Below are 13,518 nucleotides of genomic sequence, written 5' to 3'. Positions count from 1 at the left end.
GGCCCGCCCCCCCACTTCCGCCCCGCGGTGCGCCTGCGCACTGGGCTCGGCGCGGAGGCTGGGCAGCGGCTATGGCGCAGATTGCTGGCAGGGAGCGTAGCAGGGGCTTCTCTAAGAACTAAACCATGCTTCTCGTTCTCTCGGTTCTCGAAAGGATAGCAACGATCCCGTAATATCTTTCTTAGCATTTTAAACATTCGCTAATGAGTTCACCTACGTTTAATTGATTCCCACCGTAAAGGGAGGAATAATAATGACTTGTTGCGGAATGAATTGAATAATGATTTTAGGCATAGTTAGTTATTCAGATACGACTGAAAATTTGACTTATAGGATTGACTTATAGTAATTTACTGTACTGCCGCAGTTGTCATTTAAATCCACTAGATGGTGCAAGGAAACAAATTACCTTATAGTTTGAGTCTTTGAATGAAAAAAAAAACCTAGAATCTTGACACTAAACACATAATTCAAATATATTGATCAAATAAACCTAAGGCATTTATCTCACTTAGAAGACCATTATGTCAGCGTGACTGTAAGGAAATGAGTACATACGTCTCTAAAATCGCTAGATGATAAAAACGATGTGAGCATTGTTTGGAGGAGTCGGGGAGCAGAAGCTTTTCCTGAAGTTACTCTGCTTTTTATTGTGAGAACTGGAATTGGCCCACAGGATTCCCTGAAGCCAGCCAGCTCCTACAACTTTCCTCATTTGACTAAAGTAAGTCCTTATTCTGTGGTTAAGGTCACTAGTAAAATACACTACTGACCACTGTGGATCAGAACAGCTCAGCTCTTCCTAATCAGATTAGTTGTGAATTCAAAGATAAGAAAGCCACTGTATTATTCTTCCTCTTTTTCGTCAATTATTTGGTTCCCCTCCCCAACTGCTTTACTTTTGCAATTTATCAAAGTAGAACTCTGGTTAAAGAAAAAACTGCATTGCTCACTTATAGCTTTCTTATTCAAGGATTCCAATTTAGAGCAAAAAGTCATTAGAACAACACTGTTAGTTTCAACATTAATTGATATCTACGTTTTCATGAGTACAGAATTATCTTTCACTGATTGATTTATGAGTGGAAATTATTTGTAAACAGTTTGATTTTCTGATTACCTATTTAATCATTTTAGAAATAACAAATTGTCAGATACTGATCATTTTGAAGGCTTATGAAACTTAATTTTTGTATACCCGAAGGTCTTATTTTTAATTTGAAGTACAACTTTTTGATAAACCCGGAGTTTTCTTTAATCTATACGTTCTAGATTTTTAAAAATTGAACATATTTTGATACAATGTAGAATCTCTAACAGCCATACAATAGACCACATAATTTGATTAAGAGCCTATGTTCCTGAACCAGATTGTAAATGCCTATGTAAATCTCGGGTTTGAATCCATTTTCTTAAAAAAATACCAGCAATAAATGCCACCAGATAGTTTTGTAGTGAGACACATGGCAAATGCATGTAAGAGTTTTCACACAGTGCCTGGCATGATGTGGCGTGGTGCAAACTGTTATACACCCAGTTCAGTGAGAAAAACATGGTGATGCCTGTGAGCATTTTTGTGCAGTTCTTTCCTCTCGTTCCTTATTCAAACTTAATCTAAAACAGTGCTTCTGAGAGCACACGTTTGGATCACGGAAACCTTTATGAAGTTTAGCCTTTGTTTGTTTATTTTCTGCAGGCCTTGGGTTGGGTCTGAATATCTCTCATTCTTCCTAGCCTATTTTGATATAAGCTGGTGATGATGCACTAAGTGCCAAACAGAAGTTCTCACTCACAGACAACTGTCCTTTGTTATCATTGATGCACATTTTTTTTTCTTGCCTGGTCATCTAAAGAGTCGTTGTTTACTTAATTTTAACCAAAAATATATGTGATTGTTTTTCTGAACCTTGTACTATGAGAGTTGGGAACTGTCTTCTGTTTAGCTAATAAACTCAATACAATTTAATAAAAACTTATCTCAAAATATGTGTGTTTTAGGGTTAATTCTAAGTCAAATAATAAGATTATAACCATTTTAAAATCTTGCCAGTGTTTTAGTCCATCTCTTATTCAATAAAAACCATTGTATGGGAAATTTATAGATTCACTGCAATTTTATCTTATCTTCTATTTGTATTACTAGCTAAATGTCCTTAGTTTGTGTTAAAAACATACTGGAAATTTCACTTTAAATCAACATTATCAGAAAAATCAGTGAGAAATAATTTATTAGTTTCTTAATTGAGTGTTGAAGGGACTAAATTTACCAATATTTAATTCATTTTCTAAGTGCAAAGCAAATGATATGGAATACTTCCTTCTTCATAAATGCATTTGCATTAAAATATGAAGTGCACCAAAGGGATAAACTAAAATTTCAACCATCTTTGATTCTTATTTCTCATTACCCAAAGTGTACCATGGAATGAGCCACTCTTTCAAAGAGGAAAACATTTGAATTCTTATCTGAACATGTTTTTTAATAGCTGTAAACTATGTATTTTAGTGTAATAATCTTTTTGTACACTGTGAAGATATGTCTTTGCCAAGGTACCTTCTGATTGGTTTAATAAAGAGCTAAACGTTCAATAGCTAAGCAGGAGGTACAGGTGGGATTTCCAGGCACAGAGAGGACTCTGGGAGCAACAGAGGCTGTGAAACAAGTCAGACATAAAGAGGAAACAGGAGGTGCAAGATGAAGAGATTTAATGCCACATGATAGAGCCTAAATTAATATAAATGGATGATTTAGGTTATAAGAACTAGTTACAAGCCCAAGCTATTAGCTGAGCTTTTATAATTAATAAAAAATGTCTCCATGTCATTATTTGGGAGCTAGCTGGTGGGACAGAAAAAAGATCCATTGCACATATTTTTATACTTACCTGGCCGAGAAGATACTATGACCAAGAAGTCATTTTCCTCATGGGAACTCATCACTGGGCTTGGGATGTGTTGACGTCTTTGGCTCCTCCAAATGTGAGAACCTTGATGCATTATTAGTGATGGTGGGAACTGTGTTTGTTGTCTCTATAAAATACACAGAAAACACATATATTGCCATTTTCGTGTTCACAGAAAGTAGAGGAATGAGGTAACAAAATGCATCTAGATGGACCTAGAAGTCAAAAAACCCAATTGCCAGTCATGTTTCTACAGTTATTTTCTCAGGAACATTTTTGTATGTTTGAACAGTTTGTATGTACGGGCAAATGCTCTACAAATATCTTTTAAGGAGATTGTGCCACTTCTTTACTATTTCATGTCATTCTTAAATATAAAAGAATAAAATAAAAATTTAATAATTATCTCTAGGTCTACACAAAAAAAAAAACCATAAAAGTATGTTTCTTATTTGGCTATAAGGAGTGACTCCTAAAACATAATGTAGAGCTGTGCGGTGGTGGCGCACGCCTTTAATCCCAGCACTTGGGAGGCAGAGGCAGGTGGATCTCTGGGAGTTCGAGGCCAGCCTGGTCTACAAGAGCTAGTTCCGGGACAGGCACCAATGCTACAGAGAAACCCTGTCTTGAAAAAACAAAAAAAAAAAAAACACAAACAAACAAACAAAAATAATGTAGAAACTTAGAAATTTTCTAGAAAAATCTAGAAACTATTTATGCCCAGGATGTGGTAACAATTAATAGAAAATTTAAAAAAAATCTTAAAAGTTTCAAATGTATAGACACATTTGAATAGTAAAAATAGTTTTTCACATCAACCTTTTCTCAGATTAGCATGTTGACAATTATAGCACTTTCGTCTATATGCTTTCCCTTATGTTTCTTCTTTAGAGACAAGTCTGAACTGTTGTGTTCTCTCCAATCCAACAGTGAATTGCAGGCAGGCCTCATCATTTTTAAGTCTTTTATTGTTCATGCATCTTAAAAACAATGCATTGTTCAACACTATCACAATGTAATGATCTCACTTTAAGTAATTCAGATGTAGTCCAATATTATTGTATGATGTATGACTCATTTGAATGTTACCAGTTGTCCTACATCTTTTATGAAGTTATTTTTCCCATTTGTCCCATGACATTCACATATCTATTTAGATTTTATGGAGCAATTTGATAATAGTATATTCTGAGGATAAAATGTGAATTGAAGGTGAAATAAATTCAGTTTTAAACTAATATTGTGTTATGGATTGAAGGCAAAAATGTATCCAAAAGCTCATGTTTTTGAATGAGTGGCCCTTAGGAACACTAGGTTGAGAGTTGTTTGTAAAGCTGGTGGAACCAGCTATTGGATGTGTGTCATTAGTAGGGAGACTTAAGGCTTTATAAACAGCCCCCACTTCCTGGCCACTTGCTGCACCCTCACTGTAAATGCAATGGAACCAGTTGGCTTTCTGTTCCTGTCATCATGCTTCGTCTTTCATGAAGGACTGTATCCTGGAAGTGTAAACTAAGATAAACCTTTTGTTCTTTCAGTTGCTTTTAACAGGATTTTTTTTCCTTCGGGTGGTTGTTTGCTTGTTTGTTTGTATTACAACAGTAGGAAAAGTAGTCAATACAGATTGATGGGATAAAATGTTTTAAAGATTCTAATTTGTTCAATTAAATCCTGTGATAAGATTATTTTACTAGGTCAGATTAGTACAGTAATGTTGCCTGAACATGAAGACAGTTGTGAAGAAAGCTCATCTATTCAGAGGCTTTACAAGGCTAACAATCAGGGTTCCCTTTAGACATAAAAACTCTCTGTAATGTCTATTAAATCAATTTCTAAGTGACAGTATATTGATTTCCCTTTCTTCCCTGATAAGCCGTGTCCTTTAATAGATCTTGATCTTGCGAACAGTAGTTTTGCTAACCACGGCAGTGTTTGGAAACATAACCCTAGAGATTTGTGAGGAGTTTTATCTTGACCACAAAACTATTGTGCAGGCCAGTCTCGTTTAGTAGAAATATGTCTATTAATTTCTAGTATTCATCCAAGTAAACAGTATGGTTTAATATATTGGAACAGAAGATTATGTGAAAAAGATTCATAGTTTAATCTAACACTCGTCCAACCTACTAGAAAAAGCAATAAATAAAAATAATGCTTAAATGATGGATAAGGAAAATAAAGTCAGAGGTGTCAAGAGAATTGTTGAACTTGTCAGTGGCAAAATTAGGACCAAAAACTGGCAAATCTTCGTACTCAATCTAATTCTTGTCCTGGTACAGAGTCGTTTTCTCAATGTCTGGTTTTATAGCTGCCAAAAGTTTAGTAAAGGCTAGATGTATTGAAAAACTAGAACAAAAATTAATTTATAATATATTTATCACATAACCAATGCAAACTCTACTGGTGAATGAAAACTACATGGAATTCTGTATAATGCTATAATCATTTGTTATTCTAGAAAAAATTGCAATATTTTTCAAATTAGCAAATTATCCAATCCAAACGAGAATCACACACAATTTAGAAATACATAAAATGTCAATTAAGAACTTCTTGCTGTTTTTAATTTTCTTTTTAGAGACAGAGTGTTGCTCTGGAATATAGGGTGTCTTCAAACTTCTGAACTTCCTGTTTAATCCTTATACATATAAGGATTATAGTGGCACACCACCAACCATACCCAGCTTCAATGTGGCATCATTTGTACAACCTTTAACCGGTTGAATTTTTATTATTTGAGTTTTATTATTATTTCTATCTTCTTTCCACCGTGTTTTGCCTTTATGTTACAAAGACAGATTGATGTAATTAATTGAACACACGTTGTTCTCATTTGACTAATGCTCATTAGGTTTGTTTTTGTTTGCCTTCTCCCATGAAGAGCTATTTTCTTAAGCCAAGCTGTTAAACTGGTGGATGGAATGATTATTTCTTGTATTCCTCAGATAGTCATCTGGTCTATGCCAGCAAGGGAGAGATTGATTTTCTTGAAAAAAAATGGTAAATGTAAGATTAAGAGAAAATTTGGGTACTAATTTGAAAACATGAGAGTAACTCAGTACTGGTCACTGATTAATGACTAGTATTTTCTGAGTGAATTATTCTGATTTCTCTCAGATTAAATCTCACACCATTTTGTTTACTCTTGTCCTCCAATTGTGTTGAATCTGTTCGTTGCTTTTCAGTTCTAAGGAAAGTTCAAGAATTATGATGCGTGTCTATTTGGAGGTGTCAATAGTTTCCTTCCAGTCTCTCTCTCTAAATTTCCTCAACCACCCATTTTTATTTATCTTGACCCAATTTTATCAACCCTTGACATTTGTAGTCATCTACCTTTCCACTAATGTATTAGCCACTCCATACTGCTACTAGAATGTTATTTTAGTAAACTATGGGTAAACATATTGCAGCCATTGCATATTTTCCTCTTACTTTTTTGATTAGTATAACTGTCACTTCCAGAGCCTTGGGCATTTACTCTATTAATGCATACAGATTAGATGTGTGTACCTTCATTTGTGTTAAACACAATGCTATGTGCACAGAAGGGTCTTCGTACTTGATAATAAAAACGAGCTTTACTGAAGCAAGATTTAGACTTGCAGTTTTTAGCAGCCTAACTCTTCATATAATTGATGCTTCTGACAGTTGTTTTTCCCCATGAGGATTATTCCAAAGAGCAAAGTCAACAAAAATGCCAACAAAATACATATGATGCTTCTCAGAAAAAAAAACACAACAGAATTGCAAGCATGCATGTAGGTGGTATGAAATATCTAAATAATATGTGTAATAAAAATTGAGATTTGGAGTAGTTAATGTAAAATAATTGCCAAGAAACTGTGAGACTTATACTCGTACTGTGCATGTATGTTTTGTTTCAATAGCAAATTGGAGCAGTTGCAAATGAAAAGGTCTGTTTCATAAACATAAAGTATTATACAACTCTGTAAGCAAACATTTGCTTATGCCATTTTTAAAGTGGAAGGAAAAAGCAGTTGTGAAAGAATTATTAGCCTTGGTTTGCTTGTTTTGTTGTCTAGAATAGTGCACTGTCTTTGAACAAACAAGAGGAAGAACTTTGAAAACACTGTTTCCATAGTTTGCTATTGGCTTTCATTGAGTGTAATTGAGATTTTAGATTTCTTACTTCTGTTTTCTAATGGCATAAAAAATTGACAATGGTTTTAGAGTGATCAATGAATCAGAAGATCAATTTGGAGGAATACATACCTTAAGTTGAATGATAATGAATATTCTCATCAATGAACCTTTTAAAAGATATATTTTATATATTAAAATACATTGTAATTTGCATATATATGAGTCTTCATGTACTCCTGAAGAAAGGGAGGGCATCAGATTGTGAGCTGCCATATGGTTGCTGGAACTTGAACTCAGGACCTCTGGAAGAGCAGTCAGTGCCCTTAACCGATAAGCCATCTCTGCAACCCGATCATCAATGAATCTTCAGAAGACAATACCCACATAAAGTTTCTCAAACTATAAGTGAATAATACATTCCTAAGGACAAAAGGGACATCGCAATTCTATCAATCAAGTAAATGAGATTTTTTTTTAGGTGGTGTTTTATAGCACAAAGCATCTATATACTACTTTGTTAAAGGGAAATGTGATTTTTTTTTTCTAATTTATGTTTGTGTTTCAAATTGACTTGTCAGAAGAAGAATTTTGATATTTAAACTCAATTTTGAGCTTCTAATGTTGGGCTGCTTTCTTTGAGACTTCTTTATTTCTCCTTCGGTAAATCAGTCACAAAAGTAAAATTATTAAATATAAACTCCATTAGACTCAAATGGCAATTGGTAGTGATGATTGCCTTGATAGATTCATTCACGAAATATTAATGAGAAGGAAGAACAGATGGGAGAAATGCTCTTAGGGAAGGTGGAAATCATGATTATATTTAATAGTATTTTAGAATTCCACATTTCTGTATTGTATTTTGGATAGCCATTTTTTCCCCTACGATTCAAACCTGAAATTTTAAGCAGCCATGTATGATTTTTTTTATTAGGACTTCTATTTAAAACACAGATCTGTGTGCTCTGCCTTTGAAACAGTTCTGTGCAGTGATACAGGTGCCAGTCTGTATTAGGAATTGGAAAAAATAAATCGCTTACACCTGACATGTGGTTTCATTCACTCTTTATTTTCCACATTTCCGCTGTGGTTATAGAAGCACACTATGCACTTCGCATCCATAGGTTCTAGAGATAGAGAGCCTGGACACAAGCCGCCTTTGTGGCCCCATGGATTCTGTGAACAAGTCAAACAGCGACAACCTCTCTGAAACGAATTTAAATGATACGTTCCTTATAAGGTCACCTGGAAGTTAAATACAATGGAACTCACTTAAAAGTCTATTAATCATTGATTGATTACTCAATAATCATTTTAGTCAGCATTGCAGCGTGGACAGGGAGGAAGTCCTAAGGCCCGACACCTTGCTACCAACAGCTGTTGTTGGGGAGAGTCAGTTTTCCTTTCTTTCTTAACTTCTTTCTTTCTTTCTTTCTTTCTTTTCTTTTCTTTTCTTTTCTTTCTTTTTTGTTTTCTGATTTTTTGAAACAGGGATTTCCAATGCCTTTGCTGTCCTGGAACTCACTCTGTAGACAAGGCTGGCCTCAAAGTTACAGACATCACCTGCCTCAGCCTCCTGAGTGCAAGTATTTTTTTTTTTTGTTATTGAGAAAAAAAATTTTCCGCCTCCTCCCAGCCTCCCACTTCTCCCCTCTCCCCCACTCCTCTCCCACTCCCCCCACTCCTCTCCCCCTCCCTCTCCAGTCTGAAGAGCAGTCAGGGTTCCCTGCCCTGTGGAAAGTCCAAAGTCCTCCCCCCTCCATCCTTGTCTAGGAAGGAGAACATCCAAACTGGCTAGGCTCCCTCAAAGCCAGAATGTGAAGTAGGATCAAAACCCAGTGCCATTGTCCTTGGCTTCTCATCAGCCCTCATTGTTCGCCATATTCAGAGAGTCCGGTTTAACCCATGCTTTTTCAATCACAGTCCAGCTGGCCTTGGTGAGCTCCCAATAGATCAACTGCACTGTCTCCGTGGGTGGTTGCACCCCTTGTGGTCCTGACTTCTTTGCTCATGTTCTCCCTCTTTCTGTTCCTCATTGGGACTTTGGGAGCTCAGTCCATTGCTCCAGTGTGGGTCTCTGTCTCTATCTCCATCCATCACCAGATGAAGGTTCTATGGTGATATGCAAAATATTCATCAGTATGGCTATAGGATAGGATCATTTCAGGTTCCCTATCCTCAGCTGCCCCAGGAACTAACTGGGGACCTTGCCTTGGGCACCTGAAAGCCCCTCTAGGTCCAAGTCTCTTGCCAACCCTAAGATGGCTCCCTTAATTAAGATATGTGCTTCCCTGCTCCCCTATCCAACCTTCCTTTATCCCAATCATCCCGTTGCCCCAAGTTCTCCCCATCCTACCCTTCTCACTTTTCTCTCCCCCTCTCCCCTACCCCCCTCCCACCCCACCCTTAAGATCCTGATTTTTGCCTGGCAATCTTGTCTACTTCCCATACCCAGGATGATAGCTATATGTTTTTTTTTTGGGGGGGGGTTACCTTCTTATCTAGCTTCTTTAGGATAACAAATTATAGACTCACTGACCTTTATTTATGGCTAGAACCCAATTATGAGTGAGTATATCCCTTGTTCATCTTTTTGGGTCTGGGTTACCTCACTCAGGATACTATTTTCTATTTCCATCCATTTGCATGCAAAATTTGTTTTTTTCTGCTGAGTAGTACTCAAATGTGTGTATATTCCACACTTTCTTCATCCATTCTTCCAATGAAGGACATCTAGGTTGTTTCCAGGTTCTGGCTATTACAAATAATGCTGCTATGAACATAGTTGAACAAATGCCCTTGTCATATGATCGGGCATCTCTTGGGTATAGTCCCAAGAGTGGTATCGCTGGGTCCAGGGGTAGGTTGATCCTGAATTTCCTGAGAAACCGAAACACTGGTTTCCAAAGTGGTTGCACAAGTTTGCATTCCCACCAGCAATGGATGAGGGTGCCCCTTCCTCCACAACCTCTCCAGCAGAGGCTATCATTGGTGTTTTTGATTTTAGCCAATCTGACAGGTGTAAGATGATATCTCAAAGTTGTTTTGATTTGCGTTTCCCTGATCAGTAAGGAGGTTGAGCATGACCTTAAGTGTCTTTTGTCTCCCCATCTCCCCTTACCCCCATCCCACCCCACCCCCAATCTCAATTTTCTCCCCGGCAATTTTATCTACTTCCCATAGCCAAGAGGACAACTATATGTTTTTCCTTTGGTTCACCTTCTTACTTAGCTTCTTTGGAATCACCAGTTGTAGACTCCGTGACCCTTGTTTATGGCTAGAAACCAATTATGCGTGAGTACATCCCATATTCATCTTTTTGGGTCTGGGTTACCTCACTCAGCATAGTGTTTTCTATTTCCATCCATTTGCATGCAAAATTTGAGAAGTCATTGTATTTTACCGCAGCGTAGTACTCTAATGTGTAGATATTCCACACTTTCTTCATCCATTCTTCCATTGAAGGGCATCTAGGTTGTTTCCAGGTTCTGGCTATTACAAATAATACTGCTATGAACATAGTTGAACAAATGCTCTTGTCATATGATAGGGCATCTCTTGGGTATATTCCCAGGAGTGGTATTGCTGGGTCCAGGGGGAGAATGGGGGGAACTTGGGGAAAAAGGAGGATTGGGATAAAGGAAGGTTAGATAGGGGAGCACAGAAGCACAATTCTTTGTTAAGGGAGCCACCTTAGAGTTGGCAAGAGACTTGAACCTAGAGTGGCTCCCAGATGCCCAAGCTGAAGTCCCCAGTTAGTTCCTTGGGCAGCTGAGGCTAGGGAACCTGAAATGACCCTATCCTATAGCAATATTGACGAATATCTTGCATATCATCATAGAACCTTCATCTGGTGATGGATGGAGATAGAGACAGAGACCCACACTGGAGCACTGGACTGAGTTCCCAAGGTCCCAATGAGGAGCAGAAGGAGGGAGAACATGCGCAAAGAAGTCGGGATCACGAGGGGTGCACCCACCCACTGAGACAGTGGAGCTGATCTATTGGGAGCTCACCAAGGCCAGCTGGACTGTGACTGAAAAAGCATGGGATAAAACTGGACTCTCTGAGCATGGCGAACAATGAGGGCTGATGAGAAGCCAAGGACAATGGCACGGGGTTTTGAACCTACGTAATGTGCTGGCTTTGTGGGAGCCTAGTCAGTTTGGATGTTCACCTTCCTAGGAATGGACGGAGAGGGGAGGACCTAGGACTTACCACAGGGTAGGGAACCCTGACTGCTCTTTGGACTGGAGAGGGAGGGGGAGAGGTGTGGGGGGAGGGGGAGAAGGATGGGAGGAGGGGGAGAAGGGTGGGAGGAAGGGGAGGGAAATGAGAGGCTGGGAGGAGGTGGAAACTTGTTTTTTTTCTCCCTTTCTCAATTAAAAAAAAAAGAAAAAAAGTGTCTTTTGGCCATTTGAACTTCTTCTGTTGAGAATTCTCTGTTCAGATCAGTGCCCCATTTTTTAAATTGGGTTAATTAGCATTTTAAAGTCTAGTTTCTTGAGTTCTTTATATATTTTGGAGATCAGACCTTTGTCTGTTGCGGGGTTGGTGAAGATCTTCTCCCAGTCAGTGGGTTGCCTTTTTGTCTTAGTGACAGTGTCCTTTGCTTTACCGAAGCTTCTCAGTTTCAGTAGGTCCCATTTATTCAATGTTGCCCTTAATGTCTGTGCTGCTGGGGTTATACCTAGGAAGCGATCGCCTGTGCCCATCTGTTGTAGGGTACCTCCCAATTTCTCTTCTATCAGGTTCAGTGTGTTCGGACTGATATTGAGGTCTTTAAAAATCCATTTGGATTTGAGTTTTGTGCATGGTGATAGATATGGGTCAATTTTCATTCTTCTACAGGTTGACATCCAGTTGTGCCAGCACCATTTCTTTCTTCCTTTGTATCCTTGGTGCAAGTATTAAAGGTATGTGCGAGAGAGAGAGAGAGAGAGAGAGAGAGAGAGAGAGTCAATTTTCTTTAGGAGTATTGTCTCTTGTAGGTTAGTGCCAGTGGCTGCATCTACACTGATGGCAGCTGCAATTGGAATCCGTGGGTTGTAAAGGAAAAAACAAGAACAGTACATGAAGTTGGAAGGGAAAATTGGGGAGCCGTGAGGGCGAGAAGAGCAGATGTGACCAATGTACTTTGTATACTGCTGTGAAGATTACTGGGTACATAAAACATCATTTAAAAACGTTGTGGGAAAAAATAGTCTTCAGAAGCTTATTCAGGAAGCATAGATAGCAGGAAATACTCAAACTCAGGGCTAAAATCAATAAAATTGAAACAAAGTGAACAATATAAGAAGTCAATGAAACAAAGAATTGGTTCTTTGATAAAATTAGCCTGATAGACAAACCCTTATCTAAACTAACCAAAAGGCAGAGAGGTTAAGCAAATTACAAAATCAGAAACAGAAAGGACATAACAACAGACTTGAGGAAATACAAAGAATCATTAGATCAGCCGGGCGATGGTGGCGCACGCCTTTAATCCCAGCACTCGGGAGGCAGAGGCAGGTGGATCTCTGTGAGTTCGAGACCAAGCCTGGTCTACAGAGCTAGTTCCAGGACAGGCTCCAAAGCCACAGAGAAACCCTGTCTTGAAAAACCAAAAAAAAAAAAAAAAAAAAAAAAAAAAAAAAAAAAAAAAAGAATCATTAGATCATACTTCAAAAACCTGTACTATACAAAATTGAAAAATCTAAAAGAAATGGGCAACTTTTTGATAGAAATTACTTACCAAAATTAAATCAAGACTAGCTAAACAATTTAAACAACCCTAAAATCCCTAAGAAAATAGAAACAATCATTGGTTGGAGAATCCCCCCCCCCAAAAAAAGAAAACCAAAACCCACCCAGGCTCAGATAATTTCAGCACAGAATTCTATCAGAGTTTCAAAGAAGAGTTAATACCAATACTCCTCAAATTTTTCTGCACAATAGAAATATAAGGAATATTGCTAAATTCTTTTTATGAGGTTACAGTAATCCTGATACCCAAACCAAACAAAGATGCAACAAAGAAAGAGAATTGGAGACTAATATCCCTCATGAACATTGATGCAAAAATACTTGGTAATATACTGGCAAACTGAATCCAAGAACACATAAAAAAATTCATCCCCTATGATCAAGTAGACCTCATTCCAGACATGCAGGGATAATTCAGCATAAGAAAATCTGTCTTTGCAATCCACCATAGCAACAAACTGAAAGAAAAAAAAAGCATTAGATACTGAAAAAGCATTTGACAAAACTCAACATCCCTTCATGATATAGGTTCTAGAGAGAAAAGGATTTCAAGAAACATACCTAACCATAATTAATGCAATATACAACAAACTGATAGCCAACATCAAACTAAATGGAGAAAAACTCAAAGTAATTCCACTAAAATTAGGAACAAGACAAAGCTTTCCATTCTCTCCATATCTGTCAATATAGTACTTGAGGTTCAAGCTAAAGCATTAAGACAACAAAAGAAGAGGCAGGGAGGGGAGCAGAGAAAAATGTAGAG

At 37.7% G+C, this 13,518-nt stretch overlaps 1 non-coding gene across 1 annotated transcript; it reads left to right on the top strand.

The window, feature by feature from the left end:
* The first annotated feature begins 2,877 nt into the window (after positions 1-2,877).
* Positions 2,878-3,034, top strand: LOC121464868. The gene has a single exon (XR_005976575.1). It is a non-coding gene; the product is annotated as a U1 spliceosomal RNA (small nuclear RNA).
* Positions 3,035-13,518: the final 10,484 nt, after the last annotated feature.

The sequence above is a fragment of the Microtus oregoni genome, unplaced genomic scaffold (genome assembly GCF_018167655.1).
Source record: "Microtus oregoni isolate MIOR12 unplaced genomic scaffold, Mior012 000001F_ref0000356, whole genome shotgun sequence".
NCBI classification, from domain to species: Eukaryota; Metazoa; Chordata; class Mammalia; order Rodentia; family Cricetidae; genus Microtus; species Microtus oregoni.
Note: the sequence above shows the minus strand (reverse complement) of the source record. Positions and strands in the feature narration are given on the sequence as shown.